Source organism: Nannospalax galili, unplaced genomic scaffold, assembly GCF_000622305.1.
Source record: "Nannospalax galili isolate Female #2095 unplaced genomic scaffold, S.galili_v1.0 scaffold771, whole genome shotgun sequence".
Classification (NCBI taxonomy): Eukaryota; Metazoa; Chordata; class Mammalia; order Rodentia; family Spalacidae; genus Nannospalax; species Nannospalax galili.
In genome coordinates, this window is record NW_008329156.1 from 483,639 (window position 1) to 497,547 (window position 13,909).

General features: G+C 45.4%; 2 long non-coding RNA genes across 2 annotated transcripts; one reads left to right on the plus strand and one right to left on the minus strand.

Annotated features, from left to right (window-relative positions):
• Positions 1-1,540: 1,540 nt before the first annotated feature.
• On the minus strand, positions 1,541-13,230 carry LOC115070616. The gene is made up of 4 exons (XR_003849761.1): positions 12,996-13,230; positions 7,057-7,193; positions 2,410-2,778; positions 1,541-1,903 (listed from the first exon to the last, which is right to left on the minus strand). It is a non-coding gene; the product is annotated as an uncharacterized LOC115070616 (long non-coding RNA).
• Positions 8,112-9,693, plus strand: LOC115070615. The gene is made up of 2 exons (XR_003849760.1): positions 8,112-8,635; positions 8,727-9,693. It is a non-coding gene; the product is annotated as an uncharacterized LOC115070615 (long non-coding RNA).
• Positions 13,231-13,909: the final 679 nt, after the last annotated feature.

Below are 13,909 nucleotides of genomic sequence, written 5' to 3' on the forward strand. Positions count from 1 at the left end.
CCTCCCTCCCCATCCCTCCTTCCGTCCCTCCTTCCTTTCTTCCTTCACCTTCTTTTTTGGTGTGTGTATATATATATGTGTGTGGTTTCATGTGTGTGCAGGTATATGTACATATGTGTGTACGTGTGTGTGGAGACCAGAATTCCGGTATCGACTGTGTCTTGAGGTAGGGTCTCTCACTGGCCTGGAGCTCATGGGCCAGTGAGCCCCTCGGATCCACCTGTCTGTCGCTCCAGTACGAGGATTAGTTATGAGTGTGAAGTTCTGTGTCTGCTTTTTTGGTTTGTTTTAGTGGAGTCAGGATTTTCCTATAGCTCCAACTGGCCTGGAACTCACTCTGTAGACCAGGCTGACCTCAATCTCACAGAGATCCACCTGCCTGGGATTAAAGGTGCGGGCTACCACACCCAGGGTGTCTACCTTTTTTAAAGGAGTTCTGGGGATTAAGCTCATGCCAAATTTCCATGTTTAATTTTTTTTAATTGAAGTACAGCACATAGACAATAAACACAGGTGATGAGAATCCAGCTTGAAGGGTTTCCCAGGGTAAGCAGCACCCAGTGGAAGAGTCAAAGGTAATCAATACTTGCAAGCACCTCTGGTCCCCTGACTTCTAACTCCTTGGCTGATTTCTGCTCACCTTGGGGGCTTTGTGTGAGAGGAACTGGAGACTGAATTTTGACTGGGGTTTCCTTTTCTCATTCACTGTTAGGCTTGTGGGCTTCACCTGTATGCATAAAGTTTTGTTGTTGTTTCTTTGATTTTTGAGGTGGCGTTTTGCTAGGTTGCTACCCTCGGCTTCAAACTTGAATCCTCAGTCTTTACTTCTGAGGAGGTGGGGTTTCAGGTACGCACCACCACATCCAGCTTTGGCAATCGCTTATTTTTATTGCTATGTAGTATTCTACAACAAGTCACAATTTGTCTATTTTTATTCTATTAGTTCTGTCTCTAGTGCCTTAAAGTACTGGAATTCCCATTTTCAAATATTTATAGGTTATTTATCCAACAACCTTGATCCACCTATCTAATAGATTTTCTTTCTTTAGATTTTTATTTATTAGTTTTTATATAACTTTTTAAACTTTTTGTCTTAAATATTTTTATCTACAGAAAAGTTATAAGAAACATGTAGATTCATGAGTTGTTAACCCTTTGTCCCATCTGTTATATTCTCTCTCTTTCTTCTGTTTGTCTTTATACATCATCATTGAGCTAAGGTCATAGACGCCATAAGCCTTCATCTCACAAACTTAAGGAGTGACCTTAAGCACAAGGTTATTTAATCTCCAAACTGCAAAAAAAATTCAAGCAATTTAATACTTCAGATTACTGTTGTATGACATGTAATCACACAAAATTTGCTCACTGTCTCCATGAGCTCACTAATGGCATTTGGGCCAGGCATAGTGGTGCACACCTTTAGTCCCAGCACTTAGGAGGAAGATACAGGTGACTCTCTATGAGTTCAAGGCCAGCCTGGTCTACATAAGAGTTCTAGGCTAGCCAGGGATTGTTTTTTGAAACAGACTGTCTTGATTGGTTTCTGTTGCTGTAATCGACAGGGTAATTTACAGAAAAAATGAGAAACTCCTTTCTCACAGTTCTGGAGAACAGAAGTCCCCAGTCACAGTTCTAGAGTCTGATGAGAGCTGTTTGGAAGTCCCAGGCACAGTGCTGGCGTCTGGTGAGTTACTGCTTGGAAGTCCCTGGTCATGGTGCTGGTCTGGTGAGGGCTGTTTGCCACATTCTCGAGTGACAGAAGGTAAAGGGTGAGACAGCAGCCAGCCAAACACTATGTGGTTTCTTCTAAAAGGACGTCAACCCCATTCATGAGACAAGGATCCTCACACCCCATCACTGCTTGAAGGCCTTCCCTTCTGAGACCGTCACTTAGCAACACCTGAAATTTGGAGCAAAAACACTCAGTGATAGTGTTTAAGCCAAAATCGACAAGTCCACAATATTTTGCCATCCCTTCAAAACCATGGAATAGCTATGGGCTTCTCCCTCGATTTTACAGCTCTCTGCAAATTCTTAATGGTTTCCTTTAAAAATGTATTATTATTTATTTACTTATTATTTATGTGTTTGTTTATTTGGGGGCAGGGCTCACCTGTGTGCATGCACCGAATTGCACATGTGGAGCTCAGAGGACAACTTACAGGTGTTGGTTCTCCCCATGGACATTGTGGGTCCTGGGGATGGAACCCAGGTCACCAGCCTTGGTGGCTAGTGCCTTCATTGGCTGAGCTATCTCAAATCTTAATTTCATGGTATGTCTTAGGTTCACTTGTGAGATTCATCTGAGGTGTTCTGTGGGATCTTCTGCCCTTTATAGTGAGCAGGGTCTTTTTTCTATCCAGGCCTCTAACTCAGGGTTGGGGGCTTATGAGGAAGGGCACCTACCTTGTGTGGTGCTTGGGGTAGTTCTCTTCCGACCCGTGGGGCTCTGCCATGCTTCTCAATGCTTTGGACAGATAATACTCCAAACAGTGACTGATGTTGTGGCAACCGCAGTCAGTGCACCAGCCACAGCCATCCCACGACCCTGTCATAACGGGACACTGGATTGCAGGTTTCCTCAACACCTATGACACCTGGAGCCTCACAGGTCTGCGATGTCTGTCTTTTATGAGTGAAAAGACTCAGCAATAGTCACAGTCTGGTTTCCTAGGGTGCACCTCCTGTGGATCCCTCACAGTGCCGATGGTCTCTGGTCTCTGTTTCCCAGTGACTGCTCTTCTGTGGGGTCAGACTCCATTTTCAAAGTCTTCTCTGGAAGGGACATTGAAATGCATTTGATCTATTTTCAACACCAAGTGAGATGGTTCACTTTTTCTTTCTTAACAGATCAAGATAATACATTAGTTAACTTTTCTAATATCTCTCCAGTCCTGGGATGAATCTTCTCTGTCCGTGTTTGTGCATGATCAGATTTAATGCAGGAGTCCTTGGAGGGTCCTGGGGAGGATCTTTATACATGAGCATTCCAAAAACACATTTCTCTGAAATTACCAATGTACCTTGTTTTAAGAGACACCTGATCAAAGGGGCATAAGAAGCTCAAGGGATGGAAATCCCCACAGCCTTTTCGTTTGCTTGTTTTTGGCTTTATTATTTACTTTCTGAACAATTTTGCTAAATAAGCTAATTTTAAAGGAACAGTGTTATCTTTTCTTAGAGCACCTTACAAATTTCTAATTTAATTCTCTTTGTGTTTTTTTTTTAATTTAAAAATTAAATTTTGGACTGGAGGGGTGGCTCAGTGGTTAAAAGTGTATAAAGCTCTTGCAGAGAACCAACTTTATTTCCTAGCACCTACATCAAGCAGTTCGTGACCACCTGTTACTCCAGGGGATCCAGCGCCCTCTTCTGGCCTCTGCAGGCACCTGTACTCATGTACACACACACACACACACACACACACACACACACACACACACACACTTAATGATTTTAGTTATGGATTCCTTTTTCTGATTAGTTTCTATCCCATTTCTTTTGTTCCTCCTTTTCCTGGATCTTTTAGGACTGATTTTATTTTCAAAGCAAGCAGACAAAGAAAAGCCCAAGGTGAATGTTTATGTCTGTGTGCTCACTTTTCCTTAACAGCTGTACCATCTTGTCTGCTGATCTTACTGGTTGTGACGTGTGCATTTCACAGTGGCATATTCTGTTTTCACTCTGGTCTGACTGCCTCGTTGCCATCTGCTCATGTTCACTACTTATGGTCCAATTTTTTAGACAAACGATTTTCATTCATTTTAAATGTATGAAGAATTTCTTACTACTTTCTTTTAAGCTCATACAATTAATTTTAAGATTTTTACCCTTTGTTTAAAACTGTATCTGGTACAGTTTCTGTTTTTATGAATAGATGAGTTTCATACAAGCGCAATAGGACCAATTTCCTAAATGTTCGTGAACACAAAGTAAGTGTTACAGTCTCTTTTCCATTGCTGTGATAAAATACCTGATGGAAGCATCATAAGGGACAGGAGAGAGGGCTCAGCAGTTTAGATCGCATACTGCTCTTGCAGAGGTCACGAGTTCAGTTCCCAGCATCCACATCAGGCAGCCCACAATACAGTCCATGATGGAGGGGAAGATATGCAGCAGACAGGGAAGCCGTGGTGGAGGGGCAGGAGCCTGGAGGTCACACTGCATCTGCACAGAGGAAGCAGAGAGCGAACAGGAAGTGGGGTGAGGTTATAAGTCCTCATGGCTAGCCCCAGTGACCCACTTCCTCCAGTGAGGCTCCACCTTCTAAAGGTTCTATGACCTTTCCAGACAGCACCACCAACTGGGGACCAAGTGTTCAAACACATGAACACGTGAGACACGTTTCTCATTCAAACCACAAAAATTATTTTATTCGTAGAAGATATCACAGTGTATCCATGCATTGTTCCTTATTGAGTATATTGACCACATCTCCTGTGTTTATCTCTTTTGTCTTACCCTTGTACACTGGCCATATTGTTTTAAAATCACACCACTGCCTTTCTTTGAAGGGTTTTGTAATTATAACAGTTTTTGCTTTTGATCTAGTGTATAAAGCCCTGAGGCCATATGTCGGTCGGCATACTGAACCGGGATGTGTGCACTTAGAGCACTTCCATCCTCCATCACATGATATTTGCGTGGAACCCAGTTTCTCTGTGATTCCATTTCTTCTATATACATTCTAACATCGGTGTGTAGCATCCTTGTGCACCCGTTTATTACACACCACACACACACACACACACACACACACACACACACGCACACAATCACATACCCACCCCCATCATATATCTGCATGTAGCTCTGAGGAGAAGCTTGGAACTCTGCAGGTCTAAGCCACTTTTTGTCTCTCTGTGTTGTGCTGTGCTGGTCTAACTCTCAGCCTTCATGATGTTGGCTGATGCTCATTGGCTTAGAGAAATATGATTAGCTGACTTTTATCTTCAACACTGACATTCTAAATTTAATCAAATATTTCCCAGGACAAACTGCAGAAAATTCATCCTGAGGCATAGATCTGTGGCCACATCCTGTGCCGTTTATTCCCTTAAAGACTCTTAAAGGCCCAGCAGTGAGAAGGCTCTGAGAAGTCCTGCAGTGGAGAAATTGGTCTTTGCTTTTCTGAATGATTTTTCATTTGTTTCTGGGTGTGTTAGGGTGTTTCCCTAGGAATCTGTGCTGTGCTCTCAGTGGGAGGGAAAGAGCCACCTCAGGCACATGCAGTAGGTAAAGGTCTAAGTGGGAAACTAAATGACAAGGAGAGTTCTCTTTGTCTCTCACTTCCTGAGCAGGGTACCCTTCCCCTCTGCTTCTTTGGAATTTTTGCTCTGCACTTACAGGACCGCTCTCGGGCCCTCAGCTCCAAAGTGTCAGCTCCTTGGCCCTGAGGCTTCTAGATTTGGACCGAGTCGCACCAATGACACCTCCGCTTCTCCAACTTGCACTCGGTCTAACACGAGACTCCCTCTCCTTTTGTGACTGAGCCGGTTTCTCTAAGTCCCTCTGGAGAGCCCTGGCTAGGGGACTGTCCCACCCTCACAGTCTCGGGTCCTCGGGGAACATTTCAAGAGTTAGCTGTGTGATCCCCTGAGGACTCCGTTGGTTCTTTGGGGAAAACCAACATGACACTTCTCTCCTGATCTCATTCGCCCTTGAAATCAATGTGGAGCACAGGGCCCCAGACAGGACAGTGGTGAGCTCCTCAGAGTGAGAAGGATCACAGGGGAGAGAAAAGGCCCAGCTGGGCTAGCAGAGCTCTCCGTGGGGTCTGAAGGGAAGAGAAATCTTGCCAGGCTCTGGGAGGCAAGCAGGGCAGAGAGGAGGCAAAGCCTTCCCTAGGGTGAGCTCTTAGGGGTGAAAATCGATCCTGGGGAACAAACAGGGTTCCTGTTCCTTTTCCCACTTAGGCTCAGGGGGACCAGCCTGCCCATGTCACCCAAGAACAGGGAGGCACCTGTAGTGCCCCCCAGTGACCGAACCCAGTGCAGAGGGATCGAGAGAGACACGGGGAATTCTGAGAAAGATGTCACAATGTGGATGCTAGCTGTTCCCCAAAGGGTCACAGCAGAAGTATTGGACACCAGCTTGTGTGTTGTTGGGATGTTGAACATTTAAGTGGTGGTGCCTAGCACTAAGAAGTTAGGTTACTGAGGGAGGGTCCTTCGAGGAGACATCAGGTGTCTTCCTCAACAGTATAGTGGTACTATACTAACACTGGAGACCCGGGTTCCATCTCCCTACGGGGAGACCAAAGGTGTCATTGGGGCTGGAGAGGTGGCTCAGCAGTTAAGATCACTGACTGCTCTTATAGAGGACCGGGTTCAGTTCCCAGCATTCAGTTTCAGGGAATCCAAGGGCCTCTTCCCTCCATGGGCATTGGGCGACATGGGCACACTTACACGCAGGTGATACACTCATACCCATCAAATAAAAATGATAAATAGATATTTAAAAAGGAAATATTAGGACCTTGTTCCCCACCCCTCCCTCTTCCTGGAGGCCATAAGGTAAACAGGTTCGGAACCTCCACCAGACACTGCCATCAGGACGTCCTGCGTCTTCACAAGCCCAGAAGCAACTGGGCCAAATGAGGACCAACCTCTGAAGCTGTGGGTTGTAACAAATCTTCCCTCTCTTTATCTTAGACACCTGTCGCAATGACAGACTGTTAACGCTGCTCAGGTTTGTCCCGGGCCCATGGTAGCCACGTTTAACTCAGTCCCTGGTACTGGTTATTATTATTTTTTCCCATAACAGCTTCACAGTATCTATAATCGCATATAACATTAACTTTATTTCTGCCTTTGATATCTTCTGTTCTGTCTTAAATATTTGATGCAGATTCACCTAAACTTTCTCCTGTGTTTTGTCATTTTACCATTTACATTTAAATACATTGAATTTCTAATTTATTCTGGATGAAGAAGACATAGACACAGCTTTTTTCCACACAGTTAGCTTATGGATTCAATAGTATTTTGACATAGCAAAGAGAATTTACAGATCAATTTAATAAAATGCATAGGAAAATAGAATAGGACTCACATGCTTATTAAAGACTGGCTCTTGGTGGTTCCATCAAGGACAGCAGGCATGACTGGTCGGTGAGCAGTGACCAGAGGTGAAGGAAAGTGCCTTAGAAACCAGAGGGAAGGCCCTGGAAGCTGAGACTGCACCATGCTCTGTGGGGGGGGGTAAGGTATGTTGAAATCATGACATCATCAGCAATGGAGAGAATCAAGGGAGAGGCTTTGAGAGGCGGGTGATGTGTGCCCAGGAGTGCAGGGTTGTGGATGGGCGTCCAGGCCCAGTGGGAGATGGTGCTGTGGTCAGGAGATGTTATATAAATACCAGATGCTGCGTGGGGGGCTTATAAGGAACAGAAGTTTATTTCTCACAGTTCTAAAGACTGGAATTCCCCAGTCAGCACTCAGGTAAGGGCGTCCGTGTGTTGCAGACTGCTGATGACTTGATGCTAACGTAGAAGAAGCAAGTAAGCCCCCTAAAGCCTCTTATAGTTCCATTCAGGAGTGTTCTGCCGTCATATCCGGCCTCCCCCCAAACACCACACCACTTACGGCCATCACTCCTGGAGTGAGTCAACATTTTAGCTTATGAGTTTGGTTTTATTTCTGTGGGGAGGACACAAACTTTCAGCTCACTGCACAACACATCCCTGTTATATTTTCCTTTGTGTCTTGAATTGGGACTTCCTGTACTGCGAATTGGGTTTTATGATTTATCTCCCATCAATGAACCAACGTTCCACGACTGCTTGCATTTGACTTTGCCCCTTGCTTTATCTCGGCTCCAAGGCATTGCCTGGCAAAGAGGAGCTGGTCAGGTGCTTGAGAGGCAGCACCCAGGACCTGCACCTTGTGTTCTTCAGTCCCGGGCTCTTGAACCTGTTTTTCTTGAACCTTCTTTGCTGTAGTGGCCCAGCCATCTTCCTTGGCATCTAAAACGTTGCAGTCCTGTTTGTTACCCGAACTCTGTTCTCTCTGGCTTTGGAGAGGGTCTTCTTTTGAGAAGCGCAAAGCAAGCAGGAAGGTGCCAAGGCCCTGGGATGGGAATGGACATGGTATTTCAAAGGGCAGCTCTTTGTTTCACTTATTTGGGAGGCCCCTCCCCCTTTCTCCTCCTCCTTCCTGTCTCTGTCTCTGTCTCTGTCTCTCTCTCTCTCTTTCTCAACACCTAGTTCTTTTACAGACAGAATCCCCCTTGTAAGTAATTTGACAACTGCACCAAGTAGGTAGCTGTCATAACCAGGAGAAATTAGAATTCCTGGCGAGCTCTGATTGAGGAGGGGACTTGGGGTCCAGGTCAGTTGGACTGCTGTTGAGTGGAAAAATTGTTGAAGGCTGGTGGCAGCAGATGGGGTCATTACACAATTTTCTCTTTTCTCTTGTTGTTGGAAATTTCCAGAACAAAGAGTTGACGAATGCATTTGGCAGGCAGTTTTGGGGAGGTAATAAATAGTCAGAAGCGGACAGATTGTGACTATGGGAAGCTCACACCTGTGCCACTCAGCTGAGGGCCTGCCCTTGGAGCAGGGATCCAAATCCACCAGCCACCTGCAGCTCAGGCCCCTGCCACCTGCCCTGATGTCAGCCTTACTGAAATGGTGAGTAGACACAGGCATCAGATGTTTTCTGTCCCCTCTGCTGATGACCCCAACTCCTGCCATCCTGTCTCTCTCCTCCTCACCCCCCTAGGGTGATTGGCACATCTAGACAACAGAGAAGATTTTATCAATGACCTGACAGCTGGAAAAATCATATCCAGTTCATTAAGAGTTTAACAGCATGATCTGCATGCACAGGGACGTTCAGAACCTGGCTTCAGAGGCAGAATGGGTTGCCAACTATTAGTGGAGGAACCAGACGCTCATTACCTAAGGAAAGGTTTGAAGGTTACACTCCCTTCTTTTCCACAAACAAGTAGCCTTTTAAAAACTCATTAAAATAATATCTTGTGCAAACAATAGTCATCTTCTCCATCTGTGGTCCCAACAACTAATGTATCATTAGTAGAGCTCTGATCGCGATCAAAGTGGGACTTTGAATGTCAAGATTTGAGCATTTTATCTGTTTACAAGCAAGAATGACTTGATTGCCCTTCGGGTACTATCCCCTTAGCCTTTTGCATTCTGATGTTCCTTCCTTGGTGTGAGGAAGACGGGTCGGATTGGTGTCATCCCAGGTCAGCCCCAAAGATTTTGTCCCCATGAATATCTTCCATCATTTGTCAAGAAAAATGCCAGAGGGGATTAAAAGTTCAGGCTCCCCTCTGGAGGAGGCTCAGATGGAATCGGAACACTGAAGATTGTATTTCCACGCAGAACAGAAATACAGGAACAGCAAAATGGACTCCCTTCAATCCTCTGAACAGACACCCGGTGGAGACAGCATGTGTGAGCTGAGGGGGGGATCGACACTCAGTTCATAAGCCTTTTCAGGAAAGCATTGACTCTCAGTGGTGCATCAAACGCTTGTTTTGTTAAAAGGTATTGATAATGATAAATTGGCCTTGGGTAAAAGGTTTATGGTGAGGGGTGATTTTATTGATTTGGGCCTAGCTGGTCTCTTGGAAATGCAACATTATTTTCAGTATATTGATTGTGTCTAGTTTGGGAAGACTTTGCACTATGTTTGTCTTAAATTATATTTAAATAATTGATCACGATTTGTGTTTGTTAATGACCTTTAACTGAACTGTCACTGACCTGTGTTTGGCCTCACCGATCAATTCTGTGGGAGACTGATTAGTCTTTGCAACTTTTCTAGAATGCCTAGCATTTTTCTACATTTAAATTCTCTTCAATGTTTAATTCAGAAATTAGGGATTCTGGTTTACTTTTTTCCAAAATAAAAGCAGTTCTCAGAATGAGGAAATAATGAATTTCTCTTCCCTTCACAGTTTATCAGAAAGAACCGTGTCCCCACAGTATGTTAGCCACAGTCCCAAAGCTTGCCTTATTCACAAGGACACTTAGTTATGTTGGAGCAGTGTCCCCCTAATAGCCCCATGGGGGATGGGCAGTCCCTAGTTCAACCCATAATAAGGGATGACTAAAGATGCTCAGGAGGTGGAAGCAGGGCCTTGGGTCTCAGGACATGAGCTCTTTGGAGGAAAATGACCAAGTGAAGGACTAGTGAAACCTGTCATTGAACTTCAAGCAATGCCCGATTCTAACCCACACTCACGCCATGTCCCAGCCCCTACCGAAGGCCTGCACCTTGCAGCACAGCATTTCTAGGTAAACGCTCACTGGCTGAGTGTCTGGGTCCCTGACTAGACTGCAAAGAAAACTGTCAAGAACCAGGGACTCTGTCCTGGATGCCATGAAGAACAGAGTCTGGGGTCCAGTCGTAGCTCAGAGAGCACTGTGACCTAATGCATGACTCAACAGCACACCACAGCAAGGGGAAGAAAGATGTTTGGGTTTTGAGAGAGGAGCCGATGACAGATGTATACAGCGAGAGTGTGTTGGTTAGTTACTTCTCTGTTGCTGTGATAAAACACCATGACCAAAGGCAACTTATAGACAGGTTTCTTGGGCTTACAGCTACAGAGGGAGAGTTAGTGGTGGGGAGACATGGCGGCAGGCAGGCTGGATGGATGCAGGAACAGGAAGCTGAGACATCACATCTTCAGATGCAACCATGAAGCAGGGAAAGTGACTGGAAGTGGGGTGAGGCTGTGAACCCTCAAACCTGCCCCAGTGTTGTATTTCCCCCAGCAAGGCTCCATCTCCTAAAGCTTCCTTAACCACCTCAAACTGCCACCAACTGGGTGTTCAAGTACATATGCCTATGGGGGACATTTCTTTTTTCTTTTTTTAAGATTAAAAAATTATCTATTTTTATTTTGTGCTTATGAGTGTTTTGTCTGCCAGTGCACCTGTGTCATGCATTGCCCACAGAGGCCAGAAGAGGGTGTAGGGTTCCCTGGTGCTGGAGTTATAGGCCGTTGTTGGCCACCATGAGCGTGCTGGGAATGGAACCCAGGTCCTCAGCAGGAGCAACCAGCACTCTTAACTGCTGAGCCACCTCTTCAGCGTTGTGCGTAGAACAATTTTCATTCAAGTCACCACACGGTGGCGATTCTTTTTGCCACTAATCAGTCCCCAGCCCTTACATGCCAGGTAGAGCCTGGTCTGCAAGGCTCAAATAACCTCATGGGACCTTAATGGAAAGGTTTCTGGAGGATAAGAGAACTTGAGATCAATCACTTTCCATGGTTTTGTTTTTGTTTGTTTGCTCTGAAGCAGCTTCTCACTGTGTAACCCAGCCTCCTCTCAAACTCATGATCCTCCTGCCTCGGCCCTCTGCATGCTGTGATTACAGGTGTGAGCCATTGACTCCTGCCAGTGTCCATGGTTGTGTGTGTGTGTATGTGATTGTGTGTGTGTGTGAGGATATGTGTGTCTGTGACTGTATGTGTGAGGATATATGAGAGAATGTGTGTGTGTGTATATGAGAATGTGAGGATATGTGTCTGAGTGTGTGTGTGTGTGTGTGTGTGAGGGTATGTGTGATTTTAAGTGTGTGAGAGTGTGTGTCCCAAGCTGCCTATTTCCTCCAGGGGGCGGGGCCTGCTGCGGAGAATTGACTGTGGAGAATTAGATTCGGAAAGAGGGGCTTGTGTAGCCATCTTGATCACAAGCCAAATGCAAAGGGGTCACCGGTGCGCTCAAGAACAGAGTGGCCTGGCATTTATGAACCTGGGACAAGACTGCTGGCCCGTGGCATGGGCTGAGGCTAAGGGTAACTATGGGCGGGCCACGGGAGCCATCTGGAATGGCAGGCTCTGCCAGCTCAGATCCTCTTGTCCCTGTAGGCGGGACCGTTTGGAATGACTCTCCCAGAGTCAAAGGCATCCGATGCGCTTCTCTGAGAAGAAAACAGCTTCTCACTGCAGAGTGCTGAGAAGCTTAGCGCTGTGCTCACACCTCTCACCTATTTATTGAGCACATACTGAGTTGTGTGCTCAGCTCTCTGTCATGGTACTGGGCATGTTATGAAGGTAAACAAGGTCTCTGTTAATTCATCTAGTGGAGGAAACTGACTATAACAAGTAAGGGAAATATCTGCTTGCAATATGCAAAGAATTCCTTTAAAGGGTTGGCGGAGTGACTGAACTGAATTGAATTGTCAGGGAAGGTGGCACTCAGACCCAGAATGAGTATGAAGCAAAGGTGGGGTAGGCAATGATTTAGGAAGATGCTCTGGTGCAAAGGTCCTGGGGGCACAAGCTGGCTGGAGCAAGAGCAGAGAAGAGAGTGGAAGAAGGTGTCTGAGATCAGACCACACAGGAGTCCCAGGCCTGTGCTGGGGGGAGGTAGAATGTATTCTCATTTCAACTAGAAGCCAGGGAGTGGGTTTAAGTTGGAGTAACCTGGTCTGATTTCCATTTGGCTGTGCAGGAGAATGAATTGAGCTGGATGCGAGCAGAGAGACCCAGTCCGGTGAGGAGTCTACCGATGGGGGAGGTGTCCGTGCTAGCTGGTAGTGTGGTGTGGGATTTCTGAGGAGAACATCTCCGTGGCTGCAAGGCTACCCTCTGTACCCACGGTTATAGACACATGTGCTCAGTCTTACTGTGTCCCCAATTTTCTAGATTTTCAGGAAGAAAGGACAGAGAGAGAGAGAGCTGATTTTATTTGCATTTTGAAAACGTGACCTGTTGGCATTTGGAATAAATTATTCCAATATTAAATTCTCTGTACCTGCATATTACTTAATAGCTTAGGTAGGGATTGAATTGTTCTACTCAGCCCAGAATATTGAAAAGCATCCCCTGCATGAATTAATATATGAAGGCGTCTTTAAGAGAAAGGGACCCTTTGTATGGCTCAAACAATGTAAGATAGGCTTTAATGCCCTTTATCGTCGCTCACAGAAACCTTATTGATTTGTTAGTTATAATTAAGACGGATTTTATACCAAGCTATATTAAGCATTTTCCCCATCATGGTTTACCTGTGTGAAGGAATTTTTTACAATGAGAAGGACTTCAGAGAAAGAGAAGCTGTTTGTCACCATTGTCCAGGATGGTCCTCTGGTGCTGCTGCTGTCCTGGCAATCTGTGTGCTCAGCTCCCTCCTCAGGTGCCAGAAATGTGATCACTTTACAGACACAAAAAGCCAAGTGTCTCTCTGAGCATGAGAAAAACACTTGACAAACCCCAGTGGAGAGACAGGTGGTGAGGCGCCCGAAAACTGTCACAGTCACAGTCCCACTGACCTTTGGAGCCTAGGGAGGCACAGCAGTGCAACGCAACATGGTGTTGTGAGTGGGGCAACACTGGAGAGGTCTGCCCCCGGTGGCTTCAATAATGTGCCTAAAGACTCATTAACTGTAGCAAATCTCCCATACTGATCTAGAATATTAGTAGTCGAGGAAAACAGAAGTGGGTTTTTTGTTTTTTGGAGGGTTTTGTGGGAGGGGTAGATTGAGACAGGGTCTCCCTGAGGCCCCACCTGGCTAGGAGCTCATTATGTATGTAGACCAGGCTGGCCTTGATCTCACAGAGATCCACTTGCCTCTTCTTCCTGAGTGCTGGGATTAAAGGTGTGCACCACCACACCCAGCCAGATATGGGTTTTAACTCTGCTCATATTTTTTCCTGTAAGAAATAAAATCTATTTATCTATCATCTATATCTACTTATCTATCACCTCCCTGTCTTCTGTCTTCTATCAATCAGCAATCATCTATTTATATCTATCATTGATCTATCATCTGACTATCATCCATCTATCATCTGTCTATCATCTGTCTATCTATCTATCTATCTATCTATCTATCTATCTATCTATCTATCTATCTATCTATCTTCTATCATCTATCTATCTACCTATCAATCATCTATCTATCTATCTACCTATCATCTA